At 39.1% G+C, this 19,367-nt stretch overlaps 1 protein-coding gene across 11 annotated transcripts in view; it reads right to left on the bottom strand.

Annotated features, from left to right (window-relative positions):
* NRXN3 (neurexin 3) overlaps positions 1-19,367 on the bottom strand; it is a 940,418-nt gene that overhangs the window by 158,959 nt on the left and 762,092 nt on the right. The gene's annotated exons all lie outside the window — the stretch shown is intronic.

Here is a 19,367-nt window from a genome sequence, read left to right as displayed (position 1 = left end):
TACAATCTATTTCCTTCCTCCCCCTCCTCCTTTTTTTTTCCCAGGATATACATATATGTGATGCTCCTAAGAATTAGAGGTTTGCAAACCTTACCCCATTGCCAGGCAAATTAACAGAAGCTAATGTCATATATTATTAAAATATGATAATATAAAACCAATATTCATACTACATGTAATCAATTGTACAAGGATTATTTAGATTTACAAAGACATAGCAAAATACCAGATAAAAGAAAACAGGTGTCATCTAGAATTTCAAAAGGCCTTTTTAAAAAGCACTCAACCGAAACACACTATAAAAAATCATAATAGGAGAAAGTGCTGTAAAGAATTAGAAACTGATAAAAAAAGACAGTAAACAGTGGGAACAAAATTCTGTGGGTTGTTTATTTTTTTCCTTTTTTTCCCCCCTCCAATATGACAAAGAAAACAATGGAGAAGTTCTGCTTAAGGAGCCTTGTCTCACATAACTGTCAGTACTGTGGAAAAGGAGGTAGATAACAAAGAAACAAATCCGCAGCTGGCATAAAATTATTTAAGTTATTTCTTAGTAGGAGCCCTATGAAAATGGTTTAAACAATGGCAAATTAAATTTACTGTTGACAGATGCAAAGAAACGCATGCTGAAGATAACTAATAACTGCATATATGCTGCTGAGCTCCAAATTAACTGGAAGCACCAGAAAATGCCCCTGTGCTCATCTCTCAACCTGTCAAGGCCTGAACACGAGATACAATACGGGACAAAGTTCCTAAATGAGTGACACAGCAAAACCACTCAGGCAGAGAGGTTGAAACACTCTTGGATTTATTGTGGATAGTTGGTTTGTTTGTTTTGTAGTTTTTTGTTATTTTTTTTTAAACCTGTCCTCTCCTCCCCCCTCCCCTTGATATAAGCCAGTTTTTTACATTGAAATTTGGCAGACACTGAACAGAGGCAGAATCTTGGTTGATCTGGGACTAGAAAAAAGTGATATCCCTTAAATAGACAGAAAAAAATACGTCCACAGATGTGTCTGCACATGAAGAGGTCACTATAAGCATCATGTATCATGGAAACTGCAACAAGTCCGCATGGATGGTGGACCACTGTTCTGAAGAATAATAATCATACCTATGGTATTACAATGCAATCCAGTTTTACCCTTGATAGTGCTTTGTCAAAACATGCATAGGCAAGGTGCAAATTCAATCTTCTTTCATTTTTCATTTGATTACAAAGGAATCATTGCTCAGGCTCAACTTTTAGATTTCCCAGATTGTGACACATCTCTGAAGGGTGGATGATTCATGTCAAATGAACCAAAGCCATGCACAGGCTTACATCAGTGCTGGAAAGATGCTCAAAGCACTAGCCACGTTTGTTTAGCTCTCAGGGGATCCCATTCGCAGCAAGGCAAAAGAAAAGCCTGCTTGACTTTGTGGGAGACGCAAACAATGGAGGCAGTATTCACGTTGCATTAAGTGTTTTGTAACAACTTGTGAAGCAGAGAATGTGATCTGTCAGAGGAATGGAGGGCGTAGGAGGAATAAAAACCTTCAGAGTATTTTCCCAGCATAACCATGGGTTAAATATACAAGATGTAAGATGCAGAAAATGCATCTAAGGAATGGAAGCTACAAAAAAAAAAATTACTGCTCCCCCAACTCACGGGGCTCCCTACTGACACAATTACAGTGGAGGAAACAAAAACAAGAAAAAAAAAAAAACAGGCAAACAGGGCAGCAAACTCACTTTGGGATGGATGTGATCTCATTTAAGGAGACATTGGGCTTCCCAGAACTAAGGTAGACAAGAAAGCCAAAGGGGCTCCCATTTTTTCCTATCTTGCTCATGTACAAGCATTCGTAGTTGTGCAAACATACTCAATTTTAGAAGTTACTAGAGCAGGATCACTGCATTTCTATCTGCCCCTACTGGGATAAACATAAGGGCAAAGCATAACAGGCAGGAGTGATCTCAGCATGCAAAACAAAGGAATGTTAATAACAAAACAGTACTGAACCACACATGTCCTCTTGGTCCTGCACACTGAGAGAGGACAAAATTCAGATGTCAGAAAAAAATGAACAAAAGGAAAAGGAGGAAAGAAGGAGCTAAAAATACCCCTTTTTTCAGAGCAATAGCCATTTTCACATTCTTATTAATAGCCTAAGAGATGGGAGAACGGCAAGGGGGAGAGGATGAGCCAGCAGCCTAAATGTCCCTAATCTACTGCACCTCTATGTCTACTGATACGCTCCTTACACAACCCAGACCTGTTCAGAACGACCACACATTTGGGTGTTGTCTACCCGTCTCTGTCCCAGTCAGCAGAATGCACCATTCTAACCATGTGCATGGTTTAAACCCCCAAAGACCCGGTGGGCCTGGTGAAATCAGGATATGAAGAAATAGGCTTGGAAGAAAATATGACTGTGAATGAGTTTAGTGGAGAAAGTAAGCAAGAAACAGGACATCCAGCATATATCCGTATCAGAGAAAATGGGCTAATAGCAGACATTACCACCTCATCTTTTCTTCCCCTGCCTCCACAGCTTCATCCAAATAACTTGGATGTTATTAACTCCAATTAACATAACGGGAGAAGATATTTCACTTTTACTCCTTAAGATCAACCTGACATCTTGCCAGCTGTTTCTGTAACTCTTCTTCCCACAACGGCATGAGTAATCCAAAGCGCGTTCTCACTTTCTCTGCCAGCAGCACGGTTACCTGCTGTTCATTTCTCCTAGCCTGTTCCCTGAGCAGGGACGTACCATCTCTTGTTTCCCACTCACTTTGCAAGCCATAAGTTCTGATATATATAAGCACAGTTATTACCTCTAACTCATTCCACAAGTTCTTATGCCAGGAAAATAGTCTCCCACCTCTGACCTCTAACATCACTACCCTAAAGATACATTGGTTGTTTCTGGGTGCTATCCCAGTACCTGGACAAGTGCAAAGGGCATCGAGGGCCTGTAGGTCTTGTACTCTGAAAAAAATACTACAAGAAAATCACTACCTAGGACTAGAGCCAATCCTCGCAGATACTGGTAACTTATTTTGGGTTGTACCACATCACCCAAAGTCTGGAAGTCTGAAGAAACTACATTTAGTAACACAATCAATAGCTGGAAGGACACTTGAAAAACAGAATGACATATGCCCCAAAATCTCTGGTGTATCTTATGGGCTAACACTTGCCATGTCCCATTAAATCAGCTTGATGAAAGTTAAGGGACCAAAATGTGTGCAGCCTCATTCAACAGATTTTTTTTTTTTTTTTTTTTAGGATATTTTTCCTATTGCCTGTGCCATTCACTATTTTCCAAGTAATTGTGTCTGTGTAGGTAACAGGCCTGTGGGATTTGTTTGCCCTTCTGGCGAACCACACAGACACGTCCTAAAACAGAGAGCCAGACTTACAGTGTGTTTGCCAGTGTCATACAACTGGTCTTTTTGAATTGCTGCAAAGCAGAAAGAGAAACAAAGTAAGGGAGCTTGGCAGTGCTTGCCAAATGGCATCTTCTGTCATATGCAGACACTGGTCTGGATAGTCACTTGGGTGCAGAAGTGAAAAGCTATTAGCATCGGGATAGAAACAGGCATCCAATTTCCCCACCCACCCAGATGGAAGAAAATAGAGCACCTCACTGGTAATGGTTCTCAGAGAGAAAGGGATACAAAACAGGAAACGAAACAGGACAGACTCCAACAGCATTCTTTTTCAGCACGCAGTTTTGCCCTCTCTCTCTTTTAGTGTCTAATCCATAAAAGAATCTAAATCTCATCTGAAAAAACCACCTCTGTTCCTGGATACACTTTAGAGGCAAGGCAGTATAAAGAGAGGAAAGCACTGCAGTTAATAAAAAAGGACTTTCCTCTCTCATTCTCTGTAAGTATATAATATCTAGTACACCCAATAAATGGAGGTAGATCATAGAAAAGAACGAAGGCTGAGGATTCAAAATGTGTAGCATAGCTTTTGACTGTTTCTCTGGAGCTCCCTTGAAATAAGATGATAAAATCAACACTAATAATACTGGTAATGCTAACAATAATAGTTTATCCTGTGGCAGAGCAAGAAGGGGCCGTCAGGAAAGTGGCCCTGCTGCATTCAGTGATAGGACTGCAGTTGTAGCATAAAGGAGGTGATATGTGATACAAGTGAGTAACACAACGGGGTGCAGGAAAGGTAATGCTTAGCTTCTCTTCAAACAGGACTTTGTTAGCAGTGGATCAGATAGCGGAAGAATAATGGTGGAAGAGACAAGGAAACACAAAGTCTCAGAAGGAGGGAAGAAGTAGAAAGGACAGATTAAATCACCAATCAACAGAGATAGTAGGAAATTTTCAGCCTTTTTGTTCTCTTTATAAATTCTTTTAAGAAAACAGAGCTGTGGAATAATGTGCCAAAGCTCCAGTGAAGTCCATGATGCAGTACAGTCACTATTATTATTACCGTTTAATAAAACTTTCTATTCTATACAGACACAGCCCCAAGACCACTACAAACCATTCTGAAGCATTTTGAGACCATGACATGGCAAAATGGCTATCAGTTAAATGAAGGCACAGATGAAATTTGCAATAAAAAGTGTGGAGGCAATTTTGGGGCTGGGAATTAATTTGCTATCATGAAGTCAGTCCTCTCTAAAAAATACCGGGAAAAAGGCCATAATGGGAAGTACAGGTCTAAATTTCAGGTGCCAAGTGATTACAGTCCAATCTGAACCAGGCCAAGGAACCAGGGCTAGCACACCGTCTGCTGTGAAAAGCACACAGAGATATTTAAAGAACACAAGCATGGTTGGAATGTCAGTTCTACCATCTGTCCCAACATCATTTGAAAGCTTTTTTTTTTTTTTTTTTGGTCAACTCTGAGACCAAGACAGGGTTTTAGGTAACCAGTTTTAATGGATTTGAATGGTAGCTTCAGGATCTAGGTAGCTTCAGGTAGGTACAGCATCTAGAATTGTCCTTACTTGAGCTCCTTTCCAACTTACATACCTTGTTGGACTAAGCAAGATTGCAGCCAAAACCATATATGACACTCAATGATTCTAAGAGAATTTAACATGAGACTCACATTTATCTGCTTTTATTATTATTATTATTCAAGACCTGCCATAGAAAAGTTAGTCAGCATTTCACAAAAAAAAATAGTAGTTGTGATGGGAGAAATACAGGTGAAAACAATGCTAACAACAACCACAAATGGGCTGACATTTACACTTGCTCCACCCAGGTTTCAAAAGCTCATTTGATCTGAGCAGACAACTCATTACACAAATTCCATTCAGAGCCAGAATCACTACATACATCATATGACAGCTGAGCCAAATTTTAATGATCATACTTCTGAGAACATATCTATTCCTTTCAGAATCTGATTTTGATTTTAAATCAATGTTCCAAGATTTACCTTTGATAAGGCACAGTTAATGATTCCAATAAGCTCCAAGGCCATTTCGCATTTTTCTTATAGCACTTACTTTTAGCATAGATTAGATTCTCCATAGCTTTAACCAAGTGCAAATTTTAGAATTAAACAAAGCATCTCCCTTCACCTTCCCGAGAAGGGTAGCTGTGAGAAATGAGAACATACTGTAAGTATGGAGATGACAATCTGACTGATGCCAAGATTATTAAATTGTGGAGGTTGCTGTCAAATGAAAATACAACCCACTTTCAAAGAAACTGTTAATATGGACAATAAAGTCATCCATCTCCTTATATGGCTTCAGAAAACATAAAAAGTTCTCACTGTGCGTAGGAGTAAATCCTGTATGGGAAATATGCTGAGTACCAGAACCTCGCACCGTGAATTGTAAGTACCATACTAACAATATGTAAGCATGACTCACTGATCTATCTGTACAGATGAATTGCACTGTTACTTAAATGAGATGGAGCATTATAGTTCCTTCAGAGCACATAGAAATGTCAAATATCAGTTTTAAACAGGAAACACTTTTTTCTTTTAACCAAAGCAATATAGAAATTAAGTATAGCATAATCTAACCTATATGTTAGGCCAATACATTTTTTAGGGTTCTTGGCTTCCTAGCAATTCAGACTAGCACTCCAGCCTGAGACTCATTGATACACAATGTACCTGCACTTGATTTAGTTGCCCATGTGAACATAAAGCAACACAAACTCCCATTAGTTTTTGAAAAGTACCAATACCAAGATTGCAGACAGACACACGTCTACAATTGCACATATACTTCAGCGTGATATGGAAGAGAAATACAGAAGAATGGAGCACATCAGTAGTACATTGCTCTGAACAACCAGCTATCGACTACTATACAGGTCCTTCAAGACCTTCTTTGCATGGAAAGATAGGGTTTCACTCCCAGATTTAGCCACTGAAAATCAGACATCTACTCAAAGTTAGATATCCAGAATCCTTCCATATTCAGTACTGAATACTAATACTAACAGTTTCAAAGTGCAATTCAGACCATTTATCTTGGTGATATGATCTGCTCACTGGAACTGTTTATCCTTCTTCACTTGCTATAAACAGAACCCAGAAAACAATGCTAGGCTGAAAGCATAAAATCTCAGACAGCTTAGGTATGTAATCTGAATCTCACATTACAACTGAATTGTTTTTCTTTCTATAGCTCTTTCCCATTATTTTTATCCTTGGACTCCGTACCAAAACAAGTGTTACAGTCCAGCTGGTCTTCCGGCTTTTCAAAGAAAGATGAGATCTCATCGATGTATGTATACTGCCGGAAGGGAGGACACAATGAAGATCACAGAATCATAGAACAGCTTTGGTTGGAAGGGACCTTAAAGATTATCTAGTTCCAAATCCCCTGCTATGGGGGCAGGAAGATAGAGCCAGGCTCTTTCCAGCGGTGCCCAGTGCCAGGACAAGTGACAATGGGCACAAACTGGAACACAAGAGGTTCTGTCTAAATATCAGGAAGGAATATCTCTTCTTTACTGTGCAGGTGACAGAGTACTGGCACAGCTTGCCCAGAGATCTTCTTGGAGATCTTCAAATGCTGCCTGGACATAGTCCTGGGCAACCTGCTCTGGGTGGCCCTGCTTGAGCAGAGGGTTTGGATTAGATGACTTTCAGAGGTCCCTTCCAAATTCGGCCATTTAGTGATTCTGTGATCTCGAAATATTCCAAATCCTGCCATCCTTTGTTATCAGCTAACATTGCTTATTGACCTCAAGTGGCACCACTTAACATGCTCTCAAGTAATTATTGCAATTACTGCATTTGCCCGTATTTTTTTGCAATCATCTCAAATATAGACGGAAACACTCAGAGTAAGAGAGAGATAGTTAACATATAGATGATGTCACCAAATCTGCCACAGCTTTTTCTCCAAGCAAACAAGTCTTTGAATATATTGTGTATCACCTCCACCCTACATAAACAGGCATTACAGCACTCGCCTATTTTGTCATACTCAAAAACTAGAACAGAAAGATAATGAAATTGAGTAGTGTTATTGCTGGACTATTTTACTGCATTCATGTTTTTTAAATCCTGCTTTTCCATGAACCACATTCTCATTAGATTTTGATGCAGTTAGTATCAAATTCCAAATAGCAATACTGAATTTCTCATGAATTGTTTTGGCAAAACCTTCCTGGAATTGACTTTGAAAAAGCAAGATTTTTGTTAAACTTGATCATTGTCTTTTTTCTGACTTTGAAAACTGGCAGCATCACACACTTAGTCCTCTTCCACTTGTAAACGGAAACATACTTATAGCTAACTTCCTACCTCTTGTAGTTTGAAACTTCAAAAATCACCTTCCTAATATGTGCTTCTAATTAAATTTCAGTCCCTAACCACAGCTGCTGTGATTCATGCATACCCTGCAAGGTTCAGTGTTAATTAATGAGGGCTCTTTAAATTCTCTGAGCTGAGGTGTGGGAGGGAAGTAGGGCGTATGCAAGACACTAGGATTTCTCACAGTTGGTTGTGGTGTGTTGTGATGCCCCTCTGGGAGGGGGTTCAATTACTGAATGCATCCAAACAAGAATGAAAGAGGAGGTGGAGAACTGGGAACAAAAACCCACACAGTGTATTATTCATAAGCAAATACACAATTATGCAGTCTCATGAATTAGGGATCTCCACTTTTAAAGACGGAAAGACAAATATGTGTCAGAACGTTGCTTTGTGGTGTATTGGTTTGATATTCCCTTCTTCCTATGAAAATGTAGAGAAAAAGTGGGACATAATCAACAGAAGCCAGGGGCCTCCAGGCAATCCAGGGACAACTTCTGACAGGTTCAAGATGAGCTATTAATAAATTTCATGGAGTGCAGATTTCTACAAACTCTCTTGGGATTGCAAATCTAGGCCGCAAATGAGAGGACTCAGCATCTCCGCAGATAAGGATTTTCAAGGCAAGATCCATGAGCTTGTGATCATCAGGCTAAATAAGCAAAGCAGTCATTTCTGGCTTTCCTGCATGTGAGTTCATAAACATTCACAGTTATTAACTCATATTTGTGTTACACTTTGAGATGGCACAACTACCCTGTCATCGGTTAAATGGCTGCCAGTCTAAAACACAGCTACTTAATACAATTTGTCCAAAATATTGAACTGAAGAGGCTATAATTGGTTGCAGATAAAGATGAGCATTTCAGCTTTGTCATTTGTGCCTTAGTGTTGTTTTTTTTTTTTCTTCCGAACTGCAATAGCTTGCATCTTTAGAATGTCTTTCCTCCTTAATCCTCTAAGCAATGCAGAGGATACAGTACACAACAGCACAGTGTTAGGATCTGAAATTAAGTAGCACATAGCCAAATCAAACTTCAGAGGGGAAGTTAAGAACAGAGTGCAAATTCATGAGGAGGGATTTGTCCTAGATGTTCACAATAGCACCTCTTACAAAACATTTTTTGGGATATTTAACAGCCCTAAATAGTCATAGCCTCAGACTTTGTTTTACCCAAAGACTGATATTACAGATGCATTGAAAACTACAGTCTAACAGGTGATGAGTGTAGCGCTTGCAGGTGGGGTGGAAGCACATCCTTCCTTTTCTTTCACACCAAAGCTGGCAGTAAAGAAATTCAGCAAGCCTTCCCAGAATCAATTTCATGTTTGGTCCTCCAAAAATTTTAACCAATGGTGGATAGATGATAACCATAAAGTCCTTCAAAACATAGTATTTTTTCCTATTAATAGAAATACTGCATGGAAAAAAAGAAAAAGATTTTTAATGTAACAGGAAAAATTATATCAGTATCTATCCCAGCCTAGCGCTCACTGTTCCTTTGATGCTGATTTGGAAACCCCAACTCCAGGACACTCAACTACTTTTTCTTAACAAGTATGTAAGTACCAGATAATTTGATCATGACTTTTTCAAGCCTAGGGGTGGCTCTGATGGGCTAATCTGACCTACGTACTCGCTTTGCTCGGGGCAAACTGCAGCTGCTCACTGCATAAAAAAAGGCAGACTTTAAAAAAGACAGTCAGAAAGCAAAGCTGGATTGCTGTCATGGTCCAAGCAAAATTTATTTACTGGCTAGATCTAGTCCTGAGCCAACCTCACGAGGAGCCCTTGACAAACTTCTTCAAAATTTCCCCAAGGCAAAGGTGATTGCTCCATAAATATCCCCCAACAACTAGTTTTCCTTTCTGTAAAGCCTCTTTCAGGCTACAGGTTCTCAACTCTGATTAATATCTTTCGGATTTTAACACTTGGGCCTTGACTAATAAATCCAGAAACTGTAGATATACTGACACTAGAGCCTTTTTATTACTAGCAATGGCAAGTTGAAGCCAGCATGGTGTAAGGACAGATGTTGAAGCCAGAATGGTGTAAAGACTGATGTAAGGACAGAATGTTGTCTTCTGGCTATTTCTCTGCCTCTAAGAGGTGACGGATATCACCACCTCCTTCTAGGAGAATTTTGCCATTGGCAACCATTCTCCTCCCCCCCAAAGCAATTATAAACTGCCTAGTCTATTTTCTTAAAGATAGAAATGATTTATTTACACTTGGGTTTTAACATGGGAAAAGAAGATTTAACTTCTTTTCCTCAGTTTACTCAGAATGAGGTGCTCCCAGTCTGACCTCCTGGGAGAACAGGATTTCTGTCAGCTAGCTTGACAGAGGAGTCCAAAAACTGCATCAACACTAGTGATAAGAGGAATTGTTAGTCTACTCTGGTGAGCCCTAAACATTATAGCAAGAGACACTTCTCTTGGTGGAAGAAGAGGCCTAGTTTTGCAAGCCAGAAGGGCTCCCAATTCCCATATACACTTGATTTTACTGTGGATAGTTATGGGGCGCGCATGGGTGCATTGCTTTTTATTTTTTAAAATGCTTCTGGGACAAACTAAAATAAGCAAAGCAACTGTTATGCTAACAACTTAGCTGAGAAGTCTTGAATCTTTACTACCACAGTTTTGTACAATTCAGCTCTGTAATCTCACTTGCTAGATTTGTTGTTAAAATTTGATTCTGTTCTGATTTTAACCCAGATCATAAGCTGCACTACAAGATGAGGCTGCCATTCTCCAAAATCTCCCTCTAAAGGTTTAGATGCTACTATCAGATTGTAATATAGATGCATTCCTCTAGGTATCTATATGTCCTCCCTGTCTTTTGGCCAGTACAGACCCACTGCTTTTCCAACATTTGTTCATTTGTTTCTGAAAAGGTAATTGCTTAACCCAGCCACCTATTTCAGAGCTACAAGGATTCTGGAAAGACAACAAAGGTTAAGCAGAAAGAAAACTAGATTAAAAGCACTAGAGAACATACAATATTATTAAATCTGCATGAGTTGGCAGTTTTGCTTCATCTTCACACTTCTGAGTCTCTGAAACACTCTCAATTTTAAGCAGTGCAGATAAAACAACAAGTCATTTTCTCTACTGTGTTATCTAGGTCAGTTCTGTTTTTCAATACAAATGCAAAAATTTTGCTCTTTATAGCATGTAGGAGGGGGTTTCCTCGCACATGATTATGAGAACATACAAGACTATGATGGAAGCGGCATAACCTTGTTACATGGACACAGAGTAATACTGCTACTCATTCCAGAAAATTATGCAAAAGATTTGAAGTTTACGACAAAAAGCCAAAATCTCTGACTAGAGATGGAGAAAGTTGTTCTACCACAAACTGCCAAGTACCCATTCAGTCACTTCCTTTAGGACCACTAATATAGCATTTCACAGTGCTAGCATTTATTTCAAATAACTGGAAACCCATTTAAAATAAACTGTAGCACCCACAGACCTGAGTACATAACTCTGCATTCCCATGCGCTTTTCCACAGCACTTAGCAGCAAGCCACAAGTTGCTTCCTTCTTTCTTAAGAGAGCCTTCCCTTATCCTCCCACATCCCTTTGGTGTCACACAGCTTTTTTCACATGAAGGGGAAGTAACATCAACTCTGGTAGCTTTTTCTTCTGAGGCAATGAAGCCACTAAAAATGACAAATCCCCAGGAAAATGACAAATCCCCAGAAAAGAGCCCCCCAGGCAAATGCTCTATTATCCTCTAAGACAAAGACAACAAAGAACTGACAACTTCTTATATAATACAATTATTTCTACCTTTAAAGCCATATTAGGGTACCCTGTGCCACATTTCATCCAGCCATGAAATTTTCAGGACGTGAGACTGTTCTCTATTCTTCCCCAAGGATATGTCCCTCTCGCCTTATGTGATCAAATAGCCATTATGATTACAGAGGGAGACAAAAACATCGCAGATTAGAGACGTCTCTAGAAAAGCCTAGAAAGTGATCTAACACTTGTTGGAGGACAATCGTTGAAAAGAATGTTTGCAGTTCTTTCAATATTCTCCACGGTGCTGAGAACTAAAGAACTGCATGCCTGAAGAACTGAGAGAGCAAAGGCAATGTGTAACAAGCGAATTGAAGCCTCGGTGGCCTCACAAAAACGCCAACAGATAATGGAGTTTATTTTTGTTTCTGGAACACTGTCCTCGCAGTTTTTATATTTGGAGAAAGGTTTGCAGAAACATCACAAAGACTACCTAAGGAACAGAACAGGTGACTTCCCTCTCTAAATCACTAATGACACTTCTCTATTCAGATTTGAGATCATCGTGCTTATAAGGCCCTTACTGCAAAGCGGGATCAGGACTTCAGTCAAACCCTGCTTTCCAGAGCTCTGAAAGACCATGGCCACACTACCATGTGCAAAGACGTTAAAAGCAGAAGGGTAAAGTCTTCTCACCTTTAATCATAACAACATGTTTATTAACATATGCAGAATCAAGTGGAGTTACAGCTTCATCCCATTACAATTCCGTTTTTTTTTTTTCCTCCATCAAACCATAACGATTTGTAGTTTTATCAAGCTGCCACTTTTAGAACACCAAACAAGCATACATATGAGAAATGTAACAGGGTGGTACCTAAGCTACCAGGACATTTTAGTTCCATAATCAATATTTCAGCAGAACACCCTTTATGAACTGGATATTGTCTATTTATAATCCTTAGATAAAAGGATGTTCAAGACTTTGCAATGCATCTTCTGCAGCTGTTGATTATTATAATGATAACAGCCTTTTTTCTCTACAAGTTTTAAAGGTACCAAATAGCAAAGTTATCTATGCTTTCTCCATTATGACACTTATCCATAAACATTCAAAATCATTTATTTCTCACTTTTCAGTGAGTTGGAAAGAAATACACACACACACAGTGCATATGGTTGATACATTTTTATTTACAGTGTCATTCACCACTCTTTTAATCCATGCATACAATCCTCAATAGGTTGAAAAGCACCAGTTTTATATCTCATCTCTTTCTCCTAGGTTTCCATAATTTCAACTAAGTCAAATTATGCATATAAATGAGCAATTCAAAACCTTTTCACTTATTAGTCAGGTCCCTAATCTCTATGTACAGACTATTCAAAACATAAATTCCTTTCAGAGTCTTTGTTGAGAACAAAATTAATCAAAGCAATAACTAGATTCGGGCTGAAATTAATGTTCATTTATTCATCTCTTTTTTCACTCCTCTTCTGTTACAAGTCTATGATTATAGCCTGTCTTGCAAGGTCTCCACTGACTTTACTGAAAGCTATGCAAATCTTACAACCTTTTTACCCCTCAACCACTTATAAATAAACCCATTATTCCACCAAATCAAAAGCTTTTAGGAAACTAGCTGTTTCATTCATAAGACAGGAGAAAAATGAGAAAAATCATTTCGACTTTCTTCCCCTTCAGCTACTCAAGAGTTTTTTCCATGCAGACCAAAGAGTTATGCTGTGAAACGATGTTTTAACAGTTACTTTTGTAATCTGTCAGTTAGCTCTTGCCCAGTGACATCTGAAAAGAATACAAAAGTCACATTTTGCTTTTCAAGTTTTGATAAACAACGCACTCTTTTATTGTTTCTGTCAGCTGAACAATTTTTCCCCCATTATTTTTAATAAAACTAGCTGAATTGATTATGTATGTCTTTCTTGAATTTTTAGATATCTCTGATATAGCCAGCTGATCTTTCCAAGTAGGCAGAAAACCTATGTGCATGAATATCTCATGCCAATTTCTGTTCTATTTAACTGGGGAGATTTTTAAAATGCTATGCAGTAGCCACCTTGAGAACATAACAGCTAGCTGCCTTTAGTTGCATCAAATCTTTATGATCCCCTTCAGCCTTGTAGTAATAGCTTGCCCAGCTTCTTGATATTCCAACTATCTAAAGTGCTACATGGTTTGCTTTAATCTCAAATAGTTACAAAACAAACAACAACAACAACAAACATGTTTTTATAGCTTTCATTATTTCTGGTTGTTTCATAATATTTTCTATTTCTGTTGAATTTCAGATGGAAATACTGTCTACCTCTGGGTATGAGCCATGCTCTCTGCCTAGAGATGCAGGCTTCTCTAACCTAGTGTATTGGGAGCCTTGCTTCACAGAAGACATTGCATTTGAAGATTAGTGATGTTGTCCAGGCTATGTCTGCTCTACTGGGTGTGGTACTTAAGGCTTGAGAAGCCCATACATTAGCACGAGTACCCATTGCATCGGAATCTGTTGGAGTGTCCCATGCCGGCCTGTGGTGCCCGCTTGGTGGATGTTATGACAGAAATAACATCCCAGACTGTCAGAAGATGATATACAATTCTGTTTGCTACACAATAAAAGGCACTAAAAGATGGGAGGGAGATATGAGCCTGTGCACAGACAAGATCTGTGTAACATGTGAGAAAATCTTTCTGGGGTGCATCCAATGCTTCTGTGAAAACAGGCTTCCCAGGACCTGAACAGATCAATGATTGCCCACTTTATTCTATCTTATTGAAAAAAGCTATTTAAACCATTTGTTGTTGGGCCTTTCTTATTGAGATCCATAAAAAACCCTGCTCTCTCTGAGCTCACCCCACCTCCTTGTTGCAGAACACCTAGGCAGTCCAAAGGACCCCAGATCTTGCTGGAATAAAACACATACTTTGCCAAGTACTTTTACATTCACCCACAAGGTCAGCAAATACTCATCTAAAAGATCTATTGGTTCCTTGTACTAAAAGGATACTCCGCTAATTGACATGACAAATACCAAGAAGTATGGTCTGGGAAAACATATCATTAATCAATAAACATTGAAAGGACTTATAGAAATTGAAAGCCTTACATCAATTGACATTTATTTTATAGTTGTCACCTGTTGTTGTTCAGATGAGTGTTCTTAGGCAGTATCAATAACTACATATGTAAGTTACTACCAGAATGATCATAAACAAAATCATGAATGAGAGTAGATCACAACAGGGAAGCAAATAAATCATGTAGATATGTAAAATCCTGGACTTCAGGGTTGTGAATTTCAGATTGTTCGGGAAATCTGCTCAGCAGGATCCTACGGGAGACTGCACTAGAGGATGAAGGAGCCCAAAGACACAGAACCAGAGAACAGCAGGGGTTTGAAAAGACCTCTGGATATTGTCTAGTCCAAGACCCTTTATCAGAGCAGGGTCAGTTACAACAGACTGCTCAGGACCTTGTGTCCAGTCAGGTTTTGAATGTCTCCAGGAGTGGAGCCTCCACAATCTCTCTCGGACAATCTCTTCCAGTGCTCGTTCACCTTCACAGTAAAGGGTGAACTAAAACAAACAACAAAACAAAACACAAACAAAACCACAAAACAACCAACAAGCAAACAAACGACAAAACACCTTTGTATATTAATCAGGAAATAGAGTTTTCTGTGTTTCAATTTTAACCCATTGCTTCTTGTTCTTTCCTTAGGACACGATGAGAAAAAGTCTGGCTGTCTTCTTCACTACCCATATCAGATACCTGTACACATTGATAAAATTGCCCCTGAGCCTCCTCTTCTCCAGGCTGAACAGTCCCAGCTCTCTCACCCTTTCCTCATAGGACAGGTGCTCCAGTCCCTTAATCATCTTTGTGGTCCTCTGTGGGACCTGCTCCAGTATTTCTCTTTCTCCCCTACACTGAGGAACCCAGAACTCCATACAGGTTCTCATCAGTGCTGAGCAGAAGGAAAGGATCACCTCCCTTGACCTGCTAGCAACACTCCTAATGCAGCCCACAATGCCAAAACTGGCACAAAGGCACGTCTGGCTCAGGTTCAGCTTGCTGTCTAGCAGGACCCTCAAGGCCTTTTCTGCTAAGCTGCTCTCCAGCCAGTCAGCCCCCAGCCTGTATAGGTGGCATGGGGTTATGCCTCTCCAGGCATGGAACTTAGTATTCCCCTTTGCTGAACTTCGTGAGGTACTAGTGGAGCCATTTTTACAGCTTGCTAAGGTCCCTCTCAACGTCAGCACAACCATCTGATATATCAGGCATGCCTCCCACTTTTGTATCATCTGCACACTTGCTGCAAGTGCACTCCATCCTATCATCTAGACCATTATTGAACATGTTACACATTACCAACCCAACTACTGACCAATGGTCAGTGTGGCAGTGGTCTCCAAAGTGGGGTGTGTACACCCCAGAGAGAGCACAAGACAAACCACCGGGACATCTGAAAAAAAAAACACCAGAGCTTCTGTTTAGCTTTTACCTAAGAAAAATAAGGAAGAAAATAAGCTTGCTAAGATTTGATATTTAGTTGGACAGTGGTGCCCCACTCCATTGGTTCATATGTCAGAGGGTCCATTGTCATGAAGTGACCTGTGGGATGAATGAGTGCTCCGGAGCGTGGAGGAGTTGACTGCACCCTCACTAATTCATTCACTTTCAGCATATTTTGACTTTTTGCAATTGACGTGTGCCCGCTTAAGTGGATTTACAGATTATATTATCTAGTTTTAACTAAACTAGTCCTCACAAAACATGCAAGTGGATTAAAAAGATTCCCACAAAGAAATGGCAGACCAAAGGTTAGACTGATAATGCAAATACAAGTGAAAACAAAATGGCAGAGCTGACACTTCTAATCCTAGTACAAAAGCTCCTTATCTGCCTAATTATGAGGTGAAAACAGTGATATAAATCAGACCTGATGAGAATTTGGTCAAATTAAGATTATTTGAAATATACGTTTTCTTTCATGATCTCAATGACAAACCTTGCTTTGAGATATTAGCTAATGTTAGTATGAAACCACCACGATTAGCAAGACATTTAAAAACTAAGCATCCAGAACATGAAGACAAGCATCTATAATTTTTTTCAGCAATGTTTGAAGTCATGAGATATTAAATTCAGTACTTCACAAAACGTAATAGTAACTGTTTAGCAGCCTCTTCTGAGGTTTCTTACTTAATAGCAAAAGACAAAACCACATGACACCGTAGTAACACTTGTTCTTCCTGTCATGGTAAAAATGTCTGAAATACATGGAAAATACGAAGAACGAACTAAAATGCCTTCCTTTGTCAGCAAATACTGCTAGAAGATGTACAGAAAATGTTGCAAAAGATCTGAAGAAACGAGTATCAGAATGAATTACACAGTGTGGGAGGTCTGCTCTACAGCTGAGTGAAAGTACAGATGTTGCTAACATGTCTCGGCTTATGGGATTTGCCAGATTCTGTTTCAATAACGAAATGCAGGAATAACTTCTTTTTGTGAGCTACTATAGGAAAGATGTACTGGAAAAGATGCATTTTCAACAGTAAATGGCTTCTTTAATAAAAGCAATGTTTTATGGAAAAACTGCAAGTGTAACCACTCATGGTGGATGCTTTGACTGGAATAAAAAAGGGATTACAGGGTAAGGTTACAGAGATAGCACTGCACATGAAATTCATGTACTGGATCCCTGATAGGCAAGCTACTGAGGCCAGAAGTGGTCTAAGTGCTACAGAATGTCATCAATGTAGTTAATTTTATAAGAACAAGTCCTTTAAATAGTAGAGTCTTCACAATACTTTGTAATGAGATAGGGAGTGACTGTGAAAATCTTTCCTGTACCAGACAGAGGTTTCCTGGTTATTTCATGGCAAAGGGCTTAAAAGAGTTTTTGAACTGAACAATGAGTTAGATACTTTTCTTCTACAAAAAGACAAGTGCTCAAAATCTGTTGACCTCTTCTGTGATAACAAGTGGCTGTCAGTAGTACATTACATAGCAAATATTCTGGAAGAAATAAATACACAGTTTGTCCCTTCAAGGTAAAGGTGACGTTTTAAGAATGGGTGAGAAAGTAACTGCTTTTTGAAATTAACTCATGCTACAGAGAGCAACTTGAAAACAGTTGTTTGGAAATGTTCCTGTTACACGATTTATTTTTTGGTCCAAACCAATGTATTTCACCTAAAAAAAAAAATCTCTCTTATCCATGAACTTAAAAAAAAAAACACTTGGAAACAATTTTCTAACCCATTTAAAAATTGTCCAAAGAGCTCAGTGAGTTTTGAACCCACTCATTAAAAATATAAAAACATGATACTTTCCAAGTAGTTTGCAATAAAAGATGATTGACATCAGGGAAGATGAAAATTTACTAATCAAATTTCAACAAAAAAATCTCTGCATATTGGTGAATGAGACTGAAAAACAAGCATCATGATTTAGTAAGCACAGTTAGTGATGTACTTGTGTTTGGATCTAAGCATCTTTGTTCAGTATCTTTTTTTGATTGGTTATTAGAGTATGTGGAAATGCCATATAAAAATGCCCCCAAAAAGGAAGAACTGGAGACCACATAGACAGCTTGCAAGGAATAGGAATTGATTGAGCTGGTACAGCAGCTGAAAAACATCAGCCTGTGACTGAGCTGAGGAGTCTGGGTTAAAAGGCAGCAAGGACTGGGAGAGCAAAGCGAGTAGTAGCCTATGGCATGCGCCTTATGAATTTGGAACTACAAACATTCACACATCAGCTGCAAAATGCGGCTAAAGCTGTACTGCTTGTGATGAGATGCTGAAGTGCATTTCTATCAATGTCCTTTGCTTATGTGACACGATGGCTTTATCTCTGTATATAAATATTGCAGCTGCTGAAGGGGAAATAAAAAAGCAGCTTCTTTCTGGGAATCTGGAATCACATTTTTAAAGTGTACCATTGCCTCTTTGGTAGGTCCTTCTGAAAATGCTGAGGAATGATGACTGAGCTTAAAATACTTCATTGTATACTACAGAATTCCATCATTAAATCTATCAAAGTTTCACTCATCATTCATCCCACACTTGTAGTAATACTTATTACCAGAGATGGAAAGCTGCCACATTTCTTCCTCACAGCTACCTAGTACTTGTTGTCAAGAAATACAACTGCTCTTTACACACAATAGATCCCCTTAGCACAGTAAATGCACTCTTACTCACCTTGCCTTCAATGGTCTTCACCTTATCTCATCATTCAGAGAGGGCAAAATAGCAAAACTCTGTTTTTGTTGCAGTCCTAATGGGACTAAAATCCTATTCTGAATGCAGTATGTGCTTTGTACACCAGGTGGTATGAAACAAGATCCAAAAGTAGCCATAGGTTTTTAAGCTAATATTTTCTATGCAGTAAAAAGATCAGTAAACCCAGAACTAGACAACCTAAGATCTGAACACAGAGAATTCAGAAGACATGCTTGGAAGCTACCATAGTATTAGACTTTGTTTGAAGTTGCTATAAGCAACAAGGAGAAAACATAAGAACAATTGTATTCACGGCAATGTTAACTGAAAATATTACAGCCAAATACAATAATTGAAGGGATGAGGCAGCGGGGCACTTAGTTCTTTACTGCACTCTTTCACCAGCTACTGAGCTGCATATTCCTTTTCAACTCACTGGGACAGCAGCTTTCCCTTTGGAATTAAAGTTGCATTCCCCTCAGCAGGATTTTCACATCACACAAAAAGCTGGATAAAAGCAGTCTTTCTTGATTAGCACTGCCATGAGAGTCTGTTCCCTCCCGATTTGTTGTAGTCACTCCGTAGTACTGAACACCACCAAA

Source organism: Anser anser (genome assembly GCF_964211835.1).
Source record: "Anser anser genome assembly, chromosome: 5".
NCBI lineage: Eukaryota > Metazoa > Chordata > Aves > Anseriformes > Anatidae > Anser > Anser anser.
Note: the sequence above shows the minus strand (reverse complement) of the source record. Positions and strands in the feature narration are given on the sequence as shown.